The following is a 10,982-nucleotide window of genomic DNA, read 5'->3' on the forward strand; positions in this document are numbered from 1 at the left end:
ACAGTTTTATAAGTACCAAAGGGCATGCTGGAAAGCAGAATTCAATTTTCAGTTTTGTTTCAGCTAAAATACTTTCACTATTGGTGCATTCTACAACATTGCAGAGACTGAATCCTGGTGAATGATGCTGCTGGAGAAATGCTGGAGAAGTCTTTCCCATGGAAAAAGTGAAACTTTTTTGCCACTTCAGTGTGACCCAGAGAGCCAAAAGGTTAGACACCCATGGGTTAGAGTGTATTCCACTTTGCTGACATGCAGCACGTGTCCATGATGACGCATCTGCATAGAGTCACAGAATATTCCAATCTGGAAGCAACCCATGAGGATCAAGAAAACAAACTTGCCTCCACACAGGACCACCCAAAAATCAAGTCCTGTATCTGAGACAGTTGCTCAGAACATTTCTTGAACTAAACACAGGCAGTCCTGATTCCATATCTCTATTAACAAGTTGACTAAAGCTGTTCAAACACAGTAAAGAGAATGATTATTTTTGCCCAGTTGTAGTGCTCCTTCACCCACCTTGTTGCAAAGGAAAGATAGAAAGACAATTCTGCTTTTGAAATCCACTCTTTTTACTCAATCAACACAGTCCAGAATTTGACATGTGTTTACTCAGGATGAATTTACACAACTGAGAAGTGCAAGAAGCATGTGAATTAATTAGAATGTTTCTATTTTCACTTGTTGGAGAGCAAGTGAATGAGTTATAGTGTAAGACATTCCAGATGCAATCTACTAATGAAATAATAATTCTTCCAGCCTCGGAGTCTAATAAATATCAAAATAAGCATTGCTAATTCCAAGCATTTCACAGGTGTTTATATTAATTAGCAAAATTACATTCCTCATCTTTGAAAGAAAAGGAGAAATAGTGTAGCATGAAAAACTGCTTTTTCATTTAGCACCTTCACAGTCATCTGAAACAATACATGAGATATGTAGCCGCATAAGGACTCATGTACCAGGTCAGCCACAGCTCTGCCCAACACAGTGTACTGTTTTCAACAACAACTAATGATTAATGTTCAGGAAATTGTTTACAATGAGCCAGGTCCACATAAATTCTCAATTGAAATCTTACTGACTTTTCAGAATCACAGAATCATTGTGGTTGGAAAAGCCTACCTACCTCCAATATTGCCCACTAAACCACATACCTAATGATAACATCTACCCTTTCCTTAAACACTTACAGGGATGGTGATTCCACCACTTCCCTGGGCAGCCTGTTCCAGTGTCTGATCACTCCTTATGAGAAGAAATTGTTCCCAACATCCAACCTGAACCTTCCCTGTTGTAACTTGAGCTCATAATCTCTCTTCCTATTGCTTTTATTGGGGGGATAAGGCTCACTCCCCACAACTCACCACAACTTCCTTTTTGTTAGTTTAGTAGGGAGTGATGAGGTCTCCCTCGATCCTCCTCTAGATTTAGCAATCCCAGTTTCTTCAGCAATCCATCCTCCTTCCCCCCCAAAGCATGGTATTGTCTGCAGACTTACTGAAGGTGCACTCTATTCCCTTATCCAAACCATTGATAAAGTTATTAAGCAAGATGGGCCCCAATACCAACCACTGGAGTACACCACTCATGACCAGTCACCAGCTGAACTGAACTCCATTCACCACAACTCTCTGGGTCCAGCCACCCAGACAGTTTACCTGTCAAAGAGTGTAGCTGTCCAAGCTATGGTCTGCCACCTTCCCCAGGAGAATACTGTGGGAGACAGTGTCACAGTGTCTAGGTAGATTACATCAGCCTTTCCCTCATCCACGTGGTGTGTCACCCAGGCATAAAAGGACATGCAGTTGATCAGGCAGAACCTGCCCTTCATAAACCCATGCTGGCTAGGCCTGATACCCTTGTTGTTCTACACATGCCATGTCACTGAACTCAAGATGAACTGTTCCATAACATTTTCTGGCACTGAGGTCAGGCCAACAAGCCTTTAGTTCTCTGAATCCTCCTTACGACCCTTGATGGGCATCATATTAGCGAGTCTCCAGTAACCTGGGATCCAGTTAACCAGGACTGCTGACAGATGGTAGAAAATGGCTTTGGCAATCACCTCTTCCAGAAGACAAGAAAAAAATATTCTGACATCTTCTGACATACATGTAAAATTTAACATATCTCTGGATCTTACTAACATATCTTAAAACAGCTTTCTGTAGAGAACACCTATTGGCTAGGGATAACTGTGAAAAAATATTTTTAGCATGTAGATAGTCACTTCCCAGACACTTCAGTGACACAGTGGACAACAGGGGTTACCATGTGAAGAGCTCTTTGATATCTAAGAGAACAGGGGTAAAGCTGAGGGGCTGCAGGGAACTTCATTACCAGAAAAAAAATGCAGAGCAAATTTCCACTGATTAAATTTCTAGAGTTTTGACTGAGCAGAAAAAACAACACCACAAAAAAGAACTTCTAAATTCCATTAATCCTTATAATTAAAATTTTTACATCTTATTCTAAATGCTATTTTCATGTAGAAAATACCAAATCTTTATTTTTAAATGAATTACAAATATTAAAATAAAGTGTGGATGTTGGGGTTCCATTTGAATATTCTTTTTATTGTTTGTTGTATGTATTTTTTTCCCCTTGAAATTGTCTGGGGTAGTGGATGGGGAATGAAAAATAATGGGTTTCAGTTGTAGTAAAAACATTTTTTTGCACTCCACTTGTGCCTTACACTAGTAACACTGGCACTCATTTGTCTCTTTTTTTTCCCCTGTGCATTTTAGAAAACCAATGGATCTTTTCCTCTCTTGACACAAAGCATATTAGCTGCTGAAGTGCTTATTTCTAGAATGATATAACTTATTCATCAAAGGCTAATACTTAAGTCTTGTTCAATAATCAAGCTGTTTATCAAAGTGTTCTCAGTTTTATAATCTCTGAAGTACGTTTCATCAGTTAAGGACTGTTACTGTACTCCTTGAGGCATATTAAGCATATTAAGCTTCTGCTTAAATATGAAGAGATCTAATAAGAAATGCCTTAGACTGAGTCCTATCACCATAAGTGGTTCTACATGGAGTCTGCACTGACACAGCACAAGAGGATTCCCTGCATACACTTGTCTCAGCAGCAATCCTTTGTATTTTGGCATGGGGCCCCTCAGCCTCTCAGCCCAGCTCTGCTGCCCAAAGCTGATCCCTGAGCACTCCCATCCCACCACTGCTGCTTGGCAATGCTGAGGCCTTTCCCACCAAGGGAAATATCGCTCCCTTACATGGAGTCTACTCATCCCTCACCTTCTTCTACCATCTAGTGTCATCAGCCTCACAGCCTGGCCTTCTTGCCCTCCATGCCAGACCTTTCCTAGGTCCCTAGTTACTATATGTAATATTTACTATATTGTGGTGCTCAGGGATATGATTTAGCAGAGGGTTGTTAGAGTTAGGGTACTATGGTTAGGCTGCAGTTGGACTTGATGATCTTCAAGGTCTTTTCCAACCTGGGTAATTCTATGATTCTATGATTCTGTATTGGAAAGTTACATCCAATCTCAATGATCTCCATAAATGTCTACAAATCTTACTTTTTTGGGGGGGGGAGAGAACACACATTTTTACTTACTATTATTGAATATTATTCAAAATAATACAGAAACCTAAACAGACAAACAAACAAACAAAAAAACTCAATAAACCTAATTGCCATTTTTTTCCTCCCTAATATCACAAGCTATTTTTTGCGTACGATGTCACTGCTTTACAAAATGTTTGGGAAACAACAACATCAAAATCTTTTGCACCTATAGTGAAGACCTATAGACAAATATAATTTCTATGCTTCAAAAGTTCTGTAGAAGTATTTAGATTGTTTTTCTGTCTCTTTATCCAGACTAAGACCAATTAAGGGCTCAATATGTAACCGCTGATAGGAAAAAATTGGGGAGATTTCATCCCACAGGTGGGGAGTCACACAGCATTCACTGAATGTTTTCTCAAATTGCAATAAATGTTAGGTATAAAATGATAGTGATTGGTGTTTTCCAGTTAGAAGGAAAGTACAATTATTTTTCAATGTATATTTCAACCATTAAAAAAATAAAAGAAAAAAAAAGATTGTACCTTCATAAAACCCAAAGCAGTCTGAAAAAAACCCACTTTTGTTGATAAAAATGGCAGGGGATAACAAAAATTTTGCATATGAAGGCAAATGGCAGGTGAGCACCTGTTCTCAATCAGTGCTCAATTTTTGAGTTTGATTTTAACACATAACAACATCCTTCAAAATTATGTGATTCAGAGATATAGGCACAAGTTTATATCTATCATATTGCTAGGTGACCAAATCAATCAGGTTTTTTCTCAGATGTATTTTTAATCGATAGCTGTGTTTCCCATTTTACTGTGATTTAGATTTGCAGGTGACAGGTGGTTTGCAGAATGAATCCTTTAGAAGTGGATCAGAAAATAACTTCAGAGCACTGTAATGATTTCAGTTGAAATTTTAAGTATTTATCCACCTCATTTATGCACTCAAGACTTCGCAGTTTTTTTTCCACAGCTTAAAGCTGTGGTGGTGTCTGTTTCTTTTTCTTTGCTGAGAACAGTATTAACAAATCATAGAAACACAGGATGGTTTGGATTGGAAGGAACCTTCATGATCATCTAGTTCCAACTCCCCTGCTGCAGGCAAGACCACATTTTTCTCCACCAGATTTCTCAAAGCGCCATCCACTCTGGCCTTGAATGGTTTCTGCAGTGTTAAACATGTAACACTACTGAAATTGCTTTTCAGGCCTCTACCTTCTCCAGAATTTATGAGCTTCTTATTGCAATGTATTTTTGACTTGTGCTTTTGCAATCTAAGATAGGGAACCTGCTTTAGCAAAGGGCTGGACTTGATCTCCGGAAGTCCCTCCCAGTCTTTGTGTTTCTCTGGCTTGTCAAGTTTTGTCTGGAATAGCAAAAGTAGAGCAGAAGTTTTCATCTTCAGTCTTACATTGCCTGACTCAAACCTATGTTTTATCCAGTTTAAATCTAGACCAATATACTGATGGTGGACCAGAATGAAAGCCTTCTCCAAAGCTACGTTTTATTGCTGTTAAAAACGTATCTTCTTTGACTGCTAGTTCAGCCATCTGCAAACTCACAAAAACTACAAAGTCAAGACACAGATCTTATTCTAGAATTCTTATTGGAGACATGATGGAACAGAATACCAACCAGATTCACAGCAAAAATGCAGCCAAAGTCACACGGCCCTGAGTACTTATCTATCTAGTCACATGTAACTGGTTTTTGTTTTCTTTTCTTTTCTTTTTTTTTTTTTTTTTTTTTTTTTAACTTAAATTTAAGTTTGTTTGATGAGATCTGTGCGAGATTTAATATTAAAAAAACAACATATCTGATTTATACAATCGATTATTTGGCATAATACTCTTCCAAAATGTCAAACAGAAGCAAATACTTGAAGAACTTGAGAAGACAGCAAACATGAGATGATGTTTTTAAGACCTACGTGCTCATAAATTAATTTGTGTTCTTCAGAAAACCAGCTATTGCAGCTTTAAATCTCCAAAAAGTACCAATTGCCAGAAATTCCAGAACTTCCTCTAAGTCAGGACAGCTTTATCTGGAAAATAAGCTCTTTGGTTACACACTTACAGCTTTATCACTCTGGAATGTGTATATGTAATATTACAAATGTATATTTTGTTCTCTTTATATTGATTCCTGTTTTCCTGTGCAAAATAATTTTAAGGCTTCATTGACTGCAGTGTTCTTTGAGAGTATTGCCCATATTTCTTCTATGTTTGTATTTCTTTAGGGACAATCAAGCTAGACAACTCTTAAAGCACATCACAACCCTTCGCTCTTTGTTTCTCAGAGGAATTAAAATATTAAAAAAAAACACTTTTCAGCTTAAACTGACAGTCTGCCCTGCCTGAGATGTACTGGATTTTTTACTGTTGAATATACAGTAAAACATTCTATGTTTCTTATTAAAAAAAAAAAAAAAAAAAAAGATTTCCCAGTTTCATGATATCCTGTGAAATGCCTGCAGTGAGAGAGAGTTCGGGTGGATTCATAGAGTTTCTATTTGGTTTCTGCAGTTCAACTCAGATGTGTAACCCCAGTGATATGGCTGGCAACCATGAGAGGACACCAGCGTCTTCAGAATATGGACTGAAAACTGAACAAACCAATCATATTTCCAACAGTGTTAGTAAAAATGACGCAGGAAAATAAAAGGATGTTAACTAACATTCCTTCAAATTGCTAAATACAATTTCCCATTTTGTGATGTTTGTCAAGTTTAAGTGGTTATCACTGGGCAGAGAAAATCACTTACGTTAACATTAAGTAAAGTCATCCTGCAGTTGGCAGACAGACTTAAACAGAACATCAGCAAGTAACCAGATCAGTCCTTTGGTCATGAAAATTTACACAACAGCCCTTCTAATTGCATAAGCTACTTATTTTTTGAATGTGCAGACTGCCTTAAGGTAGAAACACGCATGAACCTTAGGAGCATTCAATGGGAGCAATTCTATTTAGATATTTAGGACTTACATAAGTTCAGCTTAGATGAACTATAATCTAAGTTGATCATTAAAATAACCAGCCTCTGCTGATTAAAAAAAAATTTACTTCAGAGAACAAGACAGAAAAGTGTTTATTTTTGAATTCTATTTATTTATTTATTATTAATACTTTCATTTATTTTTCATTCCTAATTTTTTTTCCCCAAGATCCCTCAGTTTAGAATGCAGTGTCTCAAAAGTCTCCTACATCAGTGCTATTTGCTCAGTGAATCACCCAGCAGAATGAAGGACAGTTGCCTGATTAACATCTGGAAACTCTTCTCTCTGGATGCACTTAGATATCTCTCTTAAGTATAAACATAATACTGTTCTTCATATACCACTAAGAATTGACTAATACAATTTTTTATTTTTTAGGATTTTTTGCATGGTTTCTCTCAGTCCAAAACACTGGAAAAGTATCTCTTTTTCTCTTACTTTCATACTAAGGAATACTGCCTTGATGTGCTATTGATTTCTTTCAGTTTGGGGATGGCTGGATGACCTCCATTGGTCCCTTCCAACACCTACAATTCTTTGATTATGTGATTATGTGAGTGTGGCTGAAAAAAAATAAATATGCACATGCAGTGTAACAGGATAAAATGTTTAATTACAATACTTAATGCATCTTTGCTGAGAAGACTTTTACTCATATTTCTGACACTGAAAACTAGGAAAATATTGGATAAAAGTGAAGCTTTCGTTTGGTTTGATTGAGTCCTTTAAATTTTACCTTTAAGATAGACAAACACCATCACAGAGAGAAAATTAAGAACATTCTAACATATCCACATATTTGTTTGCATTTTTTCTTCAACAGCATGTTTGGAATGCTGATGAAAACAGTGACGGAATGTTCTAAATCATAACTAAAAAATGAGACATACAAAGAGTTTAAATAATCAAAAGAATTAAAAGCCTTAAACATGAACGGTATTTATATTTTCCACAATCACAAATGGCTTTAAAGTGGAAGAGGGTCAATTTAAGCTAGATATTAGGAAGCTTTACTGTGAGGGCAGTGAGATACTGGAACAGGTTACCCAGAGTGGTTGTGGATGCCCTCTCCCTGGAAGCATTCAGGGTCAGGCTGGATGGGGCTATGAGCAATAGGCAGTGTCCCTGCCTATAGCAGGGGTCTGGAACTCCATGATCTTAAATATCTCTTCCAACCCAATCCATTCTATGATTCTGTGATACGATTCTAGGAAATAAAGTAGTATTTTAAAAATAATATTGACATTTGCTAAGTGTTTTCAATTAGAAATTCCAATTAAAAAAATAAAAATAAAAACAAAAATCAATGAACTATTCTTGCTTTTGAACACTTTCTGAAAAATCATTCTAAAACAAATAAACACATACCCCAAAACAAAGTTTCTGCATTTGTTAGCTTTTTACTCAGAGTTTTCAGTTCTTCTTTTTCAATTTGTAAACTAATTTTTTAATGATTTTTAGGTTTTTCTTATTTCAAAAAATATCGATTTCTGGAACCCTTCTCTGTGGTGAAAAAATACCAAAGATCTGCAATATAATCTGGCTTTGAAATTCTGATATTTCACTGTTTTCAAGGTGATTTAACATGTTTAACATTGCTTCTAGGGAGAAAACTAAAAAAACTGTTGGTAGATTTTTTAAATTATTATTATTATTTTTGTTACCTGTTCACATCCAAAACTGAAACCATCTACAAAAAATCTGGATGACATGTGAGGAATGAACCTCCTAGGCAGACCAAAATTCTGGCTTTCCAGGGGTCTGAAGATGTCTTTCTTAGAGTTGTGAGGCCCCAGTTTGCTGTTCAGGTACAATATTTAAGTTCATTTCTTTTCATCCTGCATAAAAAGAGCAATACAGTTCAGGGTGAGTTTCACACTTCTGTTTATTTTGGGCAGGAGAATAATTTGTAAGATTTTATATAGACACAAATGGAACGATTTTAAAAAGAAATGATGATAAAAACTAAATTACATAAATTAAGAATTACAGACAGTACACAACAGGTTCTTAACAAATATAAGAGGAACTTATTTACATTTTGTGAAAATGTCTATATATGTATTTTAAACTAAGTTGTGTTTTTGATATTTTATAATGAAGAAACTTGTACCACCAAGGATAATTATCTGTCCTGATACTTTAGTCATAAGGCAAAATAATTGGCTAAGAAATATTGGAACATTTAATACATTAGGGCAGGGCTTAGAAAATGCAAACTCAGCACACAGCCTTCTCAAATGTAGTCTTCAAATATATATATATATTTAGCACTATTAAAATATATTCATGTTAAAAATATTTTACATTGCTCTTGTAAACATCTAATAGATTAAATTCTTGCAGCCTCCCCTTGGTGATATATAGATAACCACGAAAAGAAGAGAATAGTAGTAGCGTACTAAAGGATTGAGAAGTGCTCAGATATAATAATATTGCAAATTGGCAACTAACTTATACAAGGTCAGTATTAGCAGTGAAAGAGTCTTCAAGTGGAAAAATAGAGCAACAGTGATCCTTGGGGAACTTACAGAGAAGACTCAATATGGTGTGTAGGGGAAGGAGGGGAAGATACCCAGCAAAAAAACATGGAAATATCAGAAATGTAAAGAGAAAAAATCACTGTTGGTTATTTATGTCAACAAGTTTGATTATGTTTAGAAGACAAAGAATATAGATTTTCAAATTAAATGCAATTTATGCAGCTGAAATAACTAAAGGGGAGTTGTTTAAGTGGAGGTATTTCTCACATAGAGAAATAGGAAAATATATGTATTTGTACAGATGAGAGCCAAGACTTGAATGTTCTTATTCTACATATTTGAAAATTATTACAACCACTTATTAGTCTGATAGAATTAGTCTTCTTCTAGGCTTATATTTAATTGTACATTCTGTGTGGTGTAGCTCAACTCAGCAGAAAGGAAAAAAATATTGAAATACATAAAATAATTTACTGTAGGAGAAACCCATTTTCTGCTTTATAAATTCACTTTATTACATGGATAAGTTCTAGCAAATTCACTTTTAAAGTGTGAAAAACCATTTTTATTCTTTTTTTCTGTTTGATTGAGCGTATAATAGGTAGGCGCTATGTGAAGTCTGATTCGAAGGGCGTGATGCGTTTTCGCTGGCGTTTGAATGTAGCTAGTATAGAATTCATATCGTATCGTTGTGTGTATCAGCTAGCATAGCGTTATCATTAAAATGCACTTGTATAATTAAGCGAAATAATATATCATTGTATCTAGGTTAGTATCATAGGTGAAGAGATGGCCAAGAACAGCCCGTTTTGATGGTGTTTTTTAGTCTGAAAATAGAGGACTGCTAAGTAAATGTACTTTTTTTTTTTTTTTTTTTTTTTTTTTTCCCCTTCTTTACTTGCATTTTGGAAAGAACCTCCTCAAACACAAATCACTTCCCTTTGGTAGCCTACACAGTACTCAGTAAAATTTTTCTTGTAAATCTCTGTGATGACTGATATTGGAGCCCAGACTGATGGGATGAAGATATACAGTGGTTCATCACATGTGAAGGAACAGTAGTGGATTAGATACCAGTCGCACTAAAAAATGATCAAAAGCCATTCAGTTCTGGCACTGCCAAAGGGATACTTGATGCATACTTCTGTGCTCTCCTCCAGCTAAATGGACACGTGTCCACTTCCTAACCCTTTCTTCAACCTCATGTCATTTTTTTCTGTCTGTCTTCAAGGCTTTGTTCCTTATTTTCTAGCCTTCCTGTTTCTTATATTTACAGCAGAGAATCCACTCCTTGCTGATGACAGCTTGAGTGAGACAAACATCATTAAATATCTAGATATATTTTAATACCTCTAGTGAAGAGCAATGAAAAATAGATAAATAAATAAAATGTGATATTTGTAATTCTTCCCTCTTAGTAGAGTTTGTTCCAGTGCATCTTTTTCCTGGAAGAATATTGTTTCTGGTTCGTAAGATTTACATGAAATGGGATAATACCTGCCTTTCCTGCTAAAAAAAACCAAGGTAACACAGAAAACTGAACTTGCCTTATTGCCTTCAAACAGCATTACAAAGAGCTTCATGAGGAAGTATGCTGCAAATCCAAGCTGAGGTCTGGGGAGACAGTGCACAGCAGGAGGAAGTCTTCTTTCTACTGTAACTCAGGATGTAAGGTGGATATAAGATAACTGGTCATAAAGCCTTTCCCCAAAGCAAACAATTAGAACAGAAATGTGCAAATGTCTGCAGCTGTCTCCTCAACCTTGATCCAGCTGTCGGTAGTGGCTGTGCAGGTAAAAACTCTTGTGCTGAAAGGTAAAGTAATATTTCTCCTTCTCCTCCTCATCCCTCCTTGGGGTTGAGGATTCCTCTTCCCATCTAGAAACGAGTAGTATAATGAGACCAATTTAGGAAACACCAGATCTCTCATCTTTTCATATGCCTTTTGA

Source organism: Coturnix japonica, chromosome Z (assembly GCF_001577835.2).
Source record: "Coturnix japonica isolate 7356 chromosome Z, Coturnix japonica 2.1, whole genome shotgun sequence".
NCBI classification, from domain to species: Eukaryota; Metazoa; Chordata; class Aves; order Galliformes; family Phasianidae; genus Coturnix; species Coturnix japonica.